Source organism: Chelonoidis abingdonii, chromosome 5, assembly GCF_003597395.2.
Source record: "Chelonoidis abingdonii isolate Lonesome George chromosome 5, CheloAbing_2.0, whole genome shotgun sequence".
Taxonomy (NCBI): domain Eukaryota; kingdom Metazoa; phylum Chordata; order Testudines; family Testudinidae; genus Chelonoidis; species Chelonoidis abingdonii.
In genome coordinates this window covers 145,912,607-145,924,167 of record NC_133773.1, presented here as the reverse complement: position 1 = coordinate 145,924,167, position 11,561 = coordinate 145,912,607, and positions in this window count along the sequence as shown.

The window sequence follows — 11,561 nt, the reverse complement described above, 5'->3', positions numbered from 1 at the left end:
TCCTTTGGGATCGAGAGAACCTTTTTCTTTTACTGGGGTGTTGGTTTTCATAACCATTCATCCCCAGGACGTGTGAGACTGGTGGTGATACTGGGAGACTGGAGGGTCTAAGGAAGTTGTATGTGACTTGTGGTTAGCCAGTGGGGTGAGACCGAAGTCCTTTTTGTCTGGCTGGTTTGGTTTGCCTTAGAGGTGGAAAAACCCCAGCCTTGGGCTGTGACTGCCCTGTTTGAGCGATTGGTCCTGAATTGGCACTCTCAGTTGGGTCCCGCCAGAACTGCATCGTCACAGCTCCCAAGGGAGCAGCCTCAGGATCCCCAGCGCTTCCCAAAGTGGCTGGGGGTTTCCTTCTTCTGCGGGGTGACAGTTTCCCCAAAGCCTGGTGCTGCTGGGACTGAGCTTCGCAGCCTCTTCCATCATCGTCCCTCTGCCACAGTCTGCGCCTCCCCCGCAGTGAGCAGCACAGGAACGGCCGGGAGGTCGGGCCCCCCAGTGTGACAGCCCCTGTCCTAGAGCAACCACAGGGCCTGTCCGGCATGGGGGGCGAATCTGAGTTCCCCTCCCGGCACATTGGGGCCCTGCTGGCGGAGTCCCAGAAGGGTCTGATGCCAGACTCAGGCTAAGAGCCAAAGACCCCCACACCTTTGGCATTGCAGCACGTGTGTTGCTCAGTTGAGCTAAAGGAGTCACTTCGTTAGCTGCTAGCAGTAGGAGGCTCTTATCCGATCTGAGCTGCGGCTACTGATCCAGCTGCAATGACTCATTTCAGGGCTAGTGATTTTCTGATTGGTGTTATGGTAGCGCCTGGTGCAGTGGTACCGGGTGCTGCCCAGACTCACAGGGAGTGGGAGTCCCTACCCCACGGGGTCACAGTCCAGACATTCCCCCACTCACCTTCTTGTGAGGTCCGGTGTCTCCCCCTCCCTGTTACATGGGCTGGTTTCTGGGCACCCCCCCCACCCTTTACTTCCCATGTGGGAACTGGTTTTAGAGGCCCAGCCGCCTTCCTTAACAGCCTTGCGCTCACCCGGCCACACAGCCGGCAGCGCGTTAGTTTTATTTGGCTGCCTGGCCTGCTGTGCTCCTCTGAGATCCACAGGCTTGGGCCCTGTCCCCTCCCAGCACCGCTCAGCCACGCAGCAGATGGCCCGGTCCATGCGAGCCTCGTGCCATTGGGCGCTCACTGCACATGGGCCACCCCGGCACCCAGCAGGGGCAGAGATTTTCTCTTCTGTACAGTTTTCACTGTACCTTGTTGTCACGGTCTCACAGATCGTGCCCACACTTGGCCCTGTGCGGTCCGTGGGGGGTGCCCCTTTCAGTGAGACAGCCCTTCTCGGGGGTCCACTCTCTCTCGGGGTCAGGCCCCTCCACCTCCTGGAGCCGCACCTCTCTGAGCCTTAGCACGTCTGTCTCTGCCGTGGGCCCCCTCCGGGAGTCCACGCACTCTGGACCCCCTGGGCCTCTTCACCCCCAAAGGGGCTGATGCAACCCTGTTCTCTAGACCAGAGTGACTCTCAGCCAGCATAAAACAGGAGGGTTTATTGAGAGTTGAACACAGCACAGGAAACTCTCAGGGCCTCAGGCCTGGCCTCTCACAATAACAGCACATCCCAGTCTCCCTGCATCCAGGTGGGCTCTGCCTGCTTCCCCTCGCCAGCCCGAGCCCCCCTGCTTCCCAGCTGGGTCTCTGATATCCCCGGCCTCAAGCCCCGCCTCAGTCCATTGTCTTCTCTCCAGGTAAACAGGGGCATAAACAGGAAGGCCTGAGTCCCCTCTCCTCGCAGCTCTCCTCTGGCTGAAACCGGCTGGTCAGGTCACCGGGGTCCTCTCTCTGCAGCCCATTGTCCTCCCACTGGCCAGAACCGGTTGTGTCTCCTGGGCTGGGGTCCCGAGTCCCTCTCCGGTCCTCTGTAACAACAAACTCCCTCTCCCCTCACCTCGTTAAACCAGTAACACCCAGGTACATTGAGTCCCACCCCCTGTGCATGCAAACCCTGGAAAAGACAGAAAACCCCAAGAAAACCCCCACTTCGTCACACTTGTGCAAAAAGCTAGGGGGAATCTGACCCTGGGCGCTGCCACCAAGCCATGCATCCTGATATCGGTTCTGCAACCCGCCTTCTGGTTGGGGGTGCTGGGATCCAGCCTCCTCCTTCAGCCGCCTCGCTGACTGGCACCGTAACAAACCCACAGCTTGTGAGATTCACCATCTGTTATTGTGCTGGACGCCCAGGGTGGTAGAGGGGGAGACAGAACTCAGCTCCCTCGCCTCCCAAGACACGGTGACTCCCCTCCAGGTAAAGGAGAATCTCCATGAGCAGTGCAGGGTCTCTGACATGCAATCGAGCAGTTCTGATTCCATCCAGCAGAGGGCAGCAGTGACAAGCTCACGCCAGCCCAGACCTTACAGTACAGGTGCCCTGAGACCGAGGGGCTCAGACATCAGCCCCTCGCCGCGGCTGCTGGAGGGTGAGGCTAACGTGCTGGATGATGGCATCACGGGGGCGGGTTCTGTATCATGGCAACGTATGCGCCCTGTGCGGGCCTCAGGGTGCTGGAGAGCCGGCCCTAGAGAACCCGCTGGGTCTGAAACCCTCCCCGCCTCTCCTCTCCCTTCCCATGTGCACCCTCCTGTCCCCTCTCCTCCCATGCATGGCCCTCCTCTCTCTTCCCATCCCCTGTGCACAGCCCCCTCCTCTGCCATGGGCACCCCCTCCCTCTCCCCATGCACACCCCCTCCTCTCCCCTCTGCACAGCCCTGCACGAGGGCAGCTGCACAGGCAGCGTGAGCTGGGCTCTGGCCGTGTCACTGGCCCACGTGCAGGCAGCATCTCACACGCTAGGAGGTGCAGGTGGAGCCGGACACAAGGGCACGGTGGGGGGGTGCACCGGCCAGGACCACATACCCGCGGGCTGGGGTCATGCCGAGGGCGAGACACAGGCAGCGACCCGCCCACAGGGTAACGGCCGGGTTCACGCCCCAGTCACGCACATGGGCAGCTCTGGTGTCACTGGGACGTGACTCAGGGCTTGACACCCCCATCCGCCCCTGCCCTCTGCCCAGCTGGTGCACACATTCCCCCCTGCTGCCAGCGCAAGGTGTTTATAGGCCAAGCCAGGGCTGCCGGTTGAGCAGCTCCCTCCTGGGAAGGACTTAGGGGGGCGAGGGGGGCCACCGACAGCCAGGCCAGCTGTGAAAACAGCCTTACAGCTGCAGCCCCCTGGCCTCCACATGTCCCCCGCCTGCTTCTACGCTCGGCTGCATCGGGACAGCTGGGCAACCTTCCCCCAGCCAAACCCCCTGCTCCTCGGCTCAGCCTGCACCCCGCCCCGCTAGCTCGGCTGATGGGCTTGCAGACGGGGCCCTGGCAGTGGTGGGTCTCTGATGGCCAAGCACCGGGGAGTGGAGCCGGCAGGCAGTGCCAGGCCTGGAGGGGCCGCCCCAGTTCTGACTGGGTGGGATGGGCCATCCTCGGCCACCCTGCTCAGCAGGGACACGGGGGCAGACGGGTTTAGCAGGCTGCAGGGATTGAGCACTGGCCGTGGCAGCGTGAGGCAGCCCAGGCTCCCTGGCCTGGCCCAGCCCTGCAATGGGCCGGGGACACAGGTTCGGGCCTGTGCGTGTGCACTCGAGCACCAGGCCGCGTGCCCCATCATTGCAAAATAAACCCTGAGCCCAGCCAGTGTCCCCCGTTTGCCCCAGGCCAGCTCCGGGCCTGGCAGCAGGTCGGGGTGGGGGCTGGCTAGTGTCGAAGGGACGGAGAGCTGGGGGAGAAGGAAGCTGCCTTCCCATGGCAGCCTCCCACCCCCCGCGGCAGCCCCACAGCTGGGAGCATGCTGGGCAAAGGTGGGCAGCTTTGCAATTTGCCGGGGAAAGATGGCCATGCCAAGGGGCAGCCTGCATCAACACCCTGAGCATGGACGCTGCTGCCACCTGCCAGCTAGTGCCGCCTGCCCCGCACGCTTCCCAGTCCTGGAGGGTGTGAAGGGATCTGCACCCGGCCCCAGTCCATTCCTCCCCCTCACGCAGCATGAGCCAGGAGGCTGGGAGGGATGAATCTGGCTTCCATTACCCCCCTGGCAAAGGGCCCTGCTCTCAGCGCTGGCCGGCGAACGGTTCCCCAGGGCCCAGCAGATGCATCTGGGGTGGGGCTCAGCAGTGCTCCTATTCATTGTTCCACTGCTTCCTTCTGGGCCCCGTTCCTCCCGCCCTCCCAGCCTCGGGGGCTGCAGCCCCACAACGCTTTCAGCCCCATCGTCCCCGGGCTAGGGCTTGAGTCATGTGGGCTCCTGTCCCAGGGTGGGTTCGGCCAGGCCAGCTCCAGGCTGGGCCACCGCATGGAGCTGCTGGGCCGCTATGGGGAGCTGTCTTTTCCTTGCTTGGTGACTGGGCCCTGTGTGATGTGGGCGAGGGGTCTGGCCAATGTAGAGACCAGCTGGCCTGTAACGCCCAGCGGCAGCCACCTGGCCTGGCTCACTCCACCCGCCAGCGGCAGGGCCTGGGGACGCCCAGCTATGGTCGCTGCTGGGTGCCTCGGCCTGTGTGCAGGGAAGTGAGCGCTGGGGGATGGTCCCGGGGCTCCAGCCTCTGCTTCTGCCATGGCCCTCTGCTGCAGCTGCCAGCCGGGGGTACCCAGTGCCCATTGCTCTGGGGTGCTGCGCCCGTGTCTCCCCCATGTTCTTTGGGTTTAAAGGCAGGCCCAGCCCCTCCAAGGGGCTGCAATCCCAGGGAGCTGAGCTGGAGCGGGGACCTCGAAGCCCTTGGCGAGCAGGTGCAGCAGCTGCAGGACTGCGTGGTGGTGGCTGCTCTGGCATGGGGTGGGGCTGATCTGGCATGAGGGGGAGAGGTCTGCTCTGGCGTGGGGTGGGGCGGGGCTGATCTGGTGTGAGGAGGGACTGATCTGGCACGGTGGGGGCTGCTCTGGCGCAGGGGGAGAGGTATGCACTGGCGTGATGGGGGATTGATCTGGCCCTGCCGCCCGCGCTGAAGGCTGTGGGGCTTGCACCTGCTTCCTCTGGGCCGTGCTGTGGTTTGCGGAGGCAGAGGCAGGATATTTGCCTTGGCTCGGGCCCCCCTGGCACTGCTCAGTGCAGGGAAAGCAGCACCAGCCAGAAGGCTTCGGAGCAGAGCAAGGGCCAGACACCCCCTTCCCTGCCCCCCAGCCCCCCTGTGCTGAAAGCCACCCTGTCCCCCCTCCCCAGCTCTGACAGGCCCTCCCCTCCCTACTGCCCAGCCCCCATAGACACCTGTGCACACAGTAGGGTTAAAAGCCCCCTGTCCCCGTGCCATGGGGGTCTATCCAGTGCGGGGGGGATGCCACCCAGGCGTGCCGTTGGCACAGTACGCTGATGCAGCCCTGGCCCATTCCTTGCTCAGCCTGGCTGGGAGGTGGAGGGCAGGAAGGGGGCACTGACCCAGCCCCCCGTGTGTGGGCAGCAGAGCCTGGCTCAGCTGCGTCTGCCCCACGGGCCCATAGGGGGTGACTGGGGCCCTGAGTGGCTGCCTCAGTGGGGCTAAGTGGGGACGGGGGTCAGCCTCTTCCCAGAGCAGCTCCAGAGCCTGGCTTTGTAGCGCGGGGCTGGGGGGGGTCCAAGGTGCTGGGCCTGGTCAGGAAGGGGCTGGCTTTGGAGCCGGGGGGGCGGGATGCCCCTGGCACTGGGAGGCTGTGATGCAGTAGGGTCTGTCTGCATGGGGGAGGAGAGCGCAGGGGGTGACTTTAGGGAGGGACAGGACCTGAGCCAGGCAGGGGGGTGGGGGAAGCTGGACAAAGGGAGGGAGCCTGCTGGAGGGGTTTTTAGTTTCAGTTTTGGGCTGGCTGGGAAGAGGCAGGAACCCCACGTCTGGGGTCTGAGCTCCTTGCCCCCCAGAGGGACCTGGCTGAGGGGTCCTGGCGGTACCTACAAGCCCTGCTGTAGCCTGCGTTCCTGTTGTCCAATAACCTTCTGTGTCCCTGGCTGCTGAGAGTCCCGGTGGGTCCCGGGAAGAGGGGTGCAGGCCAGACTCCCCCACACTGCGTGACAGAGGGAAGGGGTGCTCCTGGGGAGCCCTGCAGCCAGTGGTGCCCCTTCCCCCGGGGGTGACATCAGGGCACGTGGACGGCCCCAGGCTTATTGGCAGGGGCTTCGAATGGGGCCGTGAGCCAGGGAGGTGGGGGGGTCCCCTTTGATCCAGCCTGTGTCCCCAGCCCATTGCAGGGCTGGGCCAGGCCAGGGAGCCTGGGCTGCCTCACGCTGCCACGGCCAGCGCACAATCCCTGCAGCCTGCTAAACCCATCGGCCTCCACTAGCCTGGCCTCATGCTCCACCTCCCCACTAGCCTGGCCTCAGACCCCGTCCCATCCCCGCTAGCGTGGCCTCATACCCTGCCTGCCCCCACTAGCCTGGCCTCAGACCCCCAGCCCCCTCGAGGCCCACCAGCCTGGGCTCCCATTAGCCCTGTGCGCCCAGCCTCTCCCCCTACTTCACTCCAAGCTGAAGGGCCTGTATTTGAGTCCCCTGGCCGGGGTGTGTGTGTCAACCTGTCTCCCAGCAGGGATCAGATTCTGGGGGGCTGACCCCCCCCCAAAACAGGGAGCCCCAGGCCGCGGGCCACGGCTCTGCAGCCTCAGTGAGGGGCGAGGGGGGAGAGGGAGCAGGCCCAGGCGTTTCTGGGCATCGCTCTCCCAGAACCAGGCGGCGGCTGGGCAAAGGCGGCTGTGCCAGGGCTGGGGGTGCCCGGCTGGGCAGCAAAGGGGGTTTCTCCCAACTGCTGCCTGCCAGCCTGAGCCAACGCCCTCGTGGGCTGGATGGAGCCCCCTTCCCGGGCCAAGCCTGCGAAACCCACTGGCCCCTTGGGCTCCTGGCCACAGGGGTGGAGACAGCTCCCTTAAGCCAGCTCGACTCACCTCTGCTTTCCCCGGCTGAGGCACCACCCAGCACCATCGCCTGAGTCTCCTCTATTCAGTCCGCAAGGTACCTGCGCGCATTGGAGGAGAACTCAGCTCCCCACAGGGGGCGCGCGACTCGCCCCTGTGTCTGCAGGGGGAGTGGATGTCAAGGTGGGCTGGGGTGTGTGGCTCCCTAGCACCATCGGGTGGTAGAATCCTGGGGGCGCGTCATGGGCAGACGCAGTTCCAGGCTGGATGAGTTGTGGGGTGGGAAGCGCAGTGGGAAGTGTCTCCGACACCGAGTGTGTTGGCGCGCTCGCCGATGGTGGGGGGAGGGGAGGGGGGAAGTTCTCTGCCCACGGATAGCTGCCGGGCGCGGTGGGGGAGGGGGAGAGCTTCAGGCAGGTTTCGTTACCCTGGGGGGTTGTGCCCAAGAACCCATATATCCAGGTGTGGTTCTGGCGGGACCAACTGACGAGCGCTGCCAAACTCAAGCCCCATGCCTCCACAGGCGCCCGGCAGCTCCAGCCCTCATCGATGGGTTTTCCTTAAGACACCACATCAGACCTGTTATCCAGAGGAGCACCCTGATCTTCGTCTACCCCTATGTGGTACCCAAGGCGACAGCACTTTCTTGACCCCTCGATACTACCATTATTGCTAATCGACCACCAGTTGGCATGTCCTGGGGGGCTGGTATAACCCTGCAGCACACGCCCGCAGATACGATATAGGTTCCTCTGTGCTGCTCCCCTGAATCCCACTAGGTGGCTCCCAGTCCAGCCCAGGTCAATATCACTCATATTTTTTACTCAGCCACTCCCACTGTTTGCAGGTCTTATAGAATCTATATCTAAAGTTTATAGGTCATAAGGGGATAGTATAATGGGGGCTAGATGGGTTAAATGGATATATACAGTGATGCAGTTCTTGTTGGCTTGTAGCAATGATGGGTTACTGCAGTTCATATAAGTTCTGGGATCCTTAGTGGGCATGGGTTCAGTCTTGTGAGGCGTTCAGCTTGTAGCAAGGCGATACCAAACCACTTTCCTAAGGGTGGCGAATAAGCAGGAGGATCTGCAGAGAGATGGGCTTCGAGGCTCCGCTTATGATAGGTTTTCCAGGGCTGCTAGCTTAATCACATTTCTGATGCTTATGTGGAAGGATTCACGACTGAGTCTGCAGTCCATGAGCAGTTTTGACACCTCGCTGAGTATCTAGCGAGTTGCCGTTCTCGTCCGCCTTAACCACTGGGGTGGGTGGTAGTTGTGTGATGATGGTCCTTAATCCGGATAAGCAGGCCATCGTGGATGCCTTGGTTGGAGTGTTCTGACAAACGCAAGTTTGAATACGAGTACACGCCATTCTTAATCACTCCAAATGAACGACCCCAGCTATTTCAGGCTAACCAGTAACCCGTAACTGGTTTAGCAACCTTTGTGACCTTTCTGGATTTGGTGCATACCGACGTTGTTGACCCATGTTCTTATGTCACCAGGTTATTATCAATAAGTTACGCGAGGGGACGGGGGAGAGGGGTTGTGTTCGTGGGGGGTAGCGCTGCGGGGGGGGGTCCCGGGTGGCGGCTGGTTAGCTGTGTGGGGGGGGGTAGTGGGGGCGCGGGGCGTGCAGGGTGAAGTTTCACCGTTTTGGGCTCGCTGAATCTTCCTCTGCACCCAGCCTGGCTTGAGAAGAGTGCTGTGCACCTGGCCCTCAACCAGGCCGCCCCGGGAGTGGATGCTGGGGCCTCCCCGCATCAAACGCTTCTCTGTCTCGCGCTGGCTGGCCGCCCGGCTGGAGCTTCTGCCTGGCGGCAGTCCCTTGCCGGGATGGGAGGTGCGGCCGGGGGCGGGCAGCCCAGCGATCTTGGTTCATGCCTGCCCAGCACTCTGTGATAGGTTGAGACGTCAGGACGGCGCTGCGGGTCTGGACGTCCTGCCTGCTTTCATGCTATGGCTTGTGCGGCTGCGTTACAAGCCTGGTGGGGAGAGGGCGGCGGGCGTGTGTGGGAGGTTCCCAGGTCCGGTTTCCCAGCCCTCCCTTGTTGCTCCCTCCGACGATTGCGCTGCCAGTGGGTGGCGTTCCCGCTCCTCGCTGGAATGTGGCCTGATGCTCCCCCACCGTGGCCCCTGCGCCAGGACGCCAGCCACGGCCTTTCCTTCTTTGCAGCTCTGTCGGTTCTTGTGCACCATGTGACTCGGACTGGACAGACCGGGAAGGGACCACGGGGACGAACCTCACCATTGCCTCTGGGACCCCGGGCTCGGGGGGGGCTTCGTCGGCACAGCCCCGTCCAGGACACTGCTGCCGGTTGGCGTCGTGGGAGGAGGCTCGGCGGAGGGGCCGTGCCCCTAGCAGGGGCAGTTCTCATGCCAGCTCCAGACCTGGCTGACAGACCGCAGGTGGAGGGTCTCCAGGAGTCATGGCAGGGGTTGGGGTCTGGATGGGGGCAGGGGGTTCTGATGCACTTGCCGTCTTCTGTGTGGGCTCCCCTCGGTGCCCCAGCTGGCAGGAATGCGGCTCCAGCGCCCGGAGATGGTTGATAACACCCCCCAGCGCTATGGTTAGATGAGGGTGCTGTGGCGGAAGGGCCGCTGGGGCTTGCCCTGCTTCTCTGGGGCTTGAGAAGGAGCTCAGGAGGCAGCAGCCAGCCAGGGTTCTGGGCGGATGTTGGTTTGATCCGGAAACCGCTCCCGCTGTAGCCTTTGGTGACGTGCGCCTTTGGCCCTGTCTGAAAGGGGGCTGGCAGCGGGGCCAAGGGGTGATGTACGTGGTGGGCGCGACTTCTGTCCCTGGAGCGCTGGCCCAGGGACTGACCAGGCCTGGCCCAGCTCAGGGGACCTGGGGTGCGCCCTGTGGGCTGGTGCGCGTCCTGCGGCCAGCTCTGACTAGTCTGACCAGGGTGCGGGAAGCAGAGCCTGGGGGTGGGAACCTGCCTTCCACAGAACAAAACTTTGTTTTTTAAGCGTCACCCCACTCCAGTCAGGGGGCTGGAGTTTGCGGGCGAGGCTCAGGGCTATTGACTTGGCGCCGGCCGGGCCCCCGTCTCATACTGTGGGCAACCCTGGGCAGAGTCGTCCAGCTACCAGTTGGTTTCCCTGCCTGGCCCCGTATTCTTGAAGGGTCACCTAGGCAGGGAGCGGGGCTGCGGAGGGGGCATGCCAGACCCTGCACACCAGAGCCCGCGCTTCAGCCAGGGCTGAACCGCAGTGATGGTGAGGCACGCCCCCCCCCTCCTTTACAGCTCGTGTGGGTGACGATCAGCCGGGACGTTCCAGTGCTCCAGCCAGTTGTGGAGCCGCCAATCCGCCCAAGGCACTGGGTCCACGGCAGCGGACCGGAGCTGGACCCAGTGCGAGCTCCTTGTAGGCTCTGCGTTGGCCGGGGTTGTTGGTGTCGGAGTCGGGGACCTGGCCGGGCCCAGCAGAGGAGGACGGAGTCAGAGTGCTGCATTTTGCCTTCCCAGGGCCGCCCGCTGCCCACAGGCGTCTGGGCCATGGGCGGGGTCCGGCTCTGCCCTTCCCCTTGGCCTGGCGGATATTCAAAGTGTTTGAGGGATCAGGCCGGCTACAGCGAAGGCAGCTTGAGGCTTGTCATGCAGGCTGCGGCGGGGAAACGGGGTAAATCCCCAGCGCGGCTTCTTTGGCTCGGTTTCACCCGCGGAGCAGGCCCTGGGGCGACCGAGCAGAGCTGCCGGCTTTGGATGTATACTAACCCCCCAGCGCCGGCCCCAGCCCAGCCGGCTCAGGTCGGTTAGGGCTCGTTCGCCCGGTGGCTGTGCGGGGGCCCAGACCTGTGTAAATTAACGAAAGGGGAGGCCCTGGTGTCGGCTGGGCCCCTGGCTTTCGTGTGGTCGTTGCCAGGCGGCGCCCCCCCCCCCCCCACGCTGAGGTTTTACTCTGTGTGTGGTCTGTGAGTTACAGTAGCTGGTAGCCTTCATGCACTGTTAATGTAAGCAATTAAGGATTGTTCTTTACCGCATATGCTAGGTGGATGGCTGGAATTCTGCTGACGCTGCCTTTCCAGGTGGGTGCCCTTATGCCCAGCGCGGGAGCCCAGAAGCAGCTTGCCAGCCGCTCCACTGGGGCATTGTCGGCCAGAAGCTCATGCTGGCTCGCGTTGGTTACCTGGTGGATCCGGAGCCATGGCTGTGGTGTTTGAAGTGGCTCCCGATCACATGAGAGGGTCCAGAGAGTGCTGGGGGGGGGGCTTGGCATGGGTCCCGCTGCTCTTGGTGTCTGCCTCTCTTATCCTGTGTAGTATCCCGCTTTCTACAGGGCAAATTCCCGGTTCTTTTTAGCCAGATTGTCCATGTGGCGGATCAAGTATGGGTGCCCTGGGGTTCCCAGGCCAGCACCCCCTGCTTGCCCGTCATCTTCTCCCCTGCTGCTACCCCGCCACACTGCTCGACACTCTGCGTGGTGTCCTGCCCAGTCCTGGCCAGCCCCGGCAGCGCCCAGCCACACCTGCGCACACTACCCGGCTCCCCACGGCAGCACCCTGCCACCACCTCGCCGCACCCCTCGTGCCGGCTCCCCACGCTGCACCCCGCACACCTGCCTGCACCCTAGGTGCCGGTTCGCTCTCAGGCATGTCCCCCGAGCAGCTGGGCCAGCCCCACGGACTCCGCTCGAAGGCTCTATTGCGGGAGAGCCCCCTGGGCGGAGCCGGCCAGTGGGTTTCGCAGGCTGG